Consider the following 351-nt stretch of genomic DNA (forward strand, 5'->3'; position numbering starts at 1 on the left):
TGTAAATGATGTCGGGCCGAAGGTTGTCCTTGAAAATGCTATAAATGAGGTGGTATGAAATAAATTCTGACCTAGAGATACAACCGCCCTTGCCTTTTCTGCGAAAGAGTGTCATTGGGAGAGAATTCACGTTTGGCCACATTGGAAAGCAGGCTGGTTGGGAGGCCTTGTGGCATGCCCCGCAGCATTCTGGGAATCATCCCTAACCAACACTAAATGCTTATTGAAAATGGGGTTTTGAGAATTTTTGGGGTCACGGTCTGATCGAAGCACTCTCTGACTCCGTGTCTGTAACGGATCACGTGCTGGTGGCCCCTGTGTGTGTCCCTGACAGGAACACTGTTCTTGGAG

Source organism: Suricata suricatta, chromosome 2 (assembly GCF_006229205.1).
Source record: "Suricata suricatta isolate VVHF042 chromosome 2, meerkat_22Aug2017_6uvM2_HiC, whole genome shotgun sequence".
Classification (NCBI taxonomy): Eukaryota; Metazoa; Chordata; class Mammalia; order Carnivora; family Herpestidae; genus Suricata; species Suricata suricatta.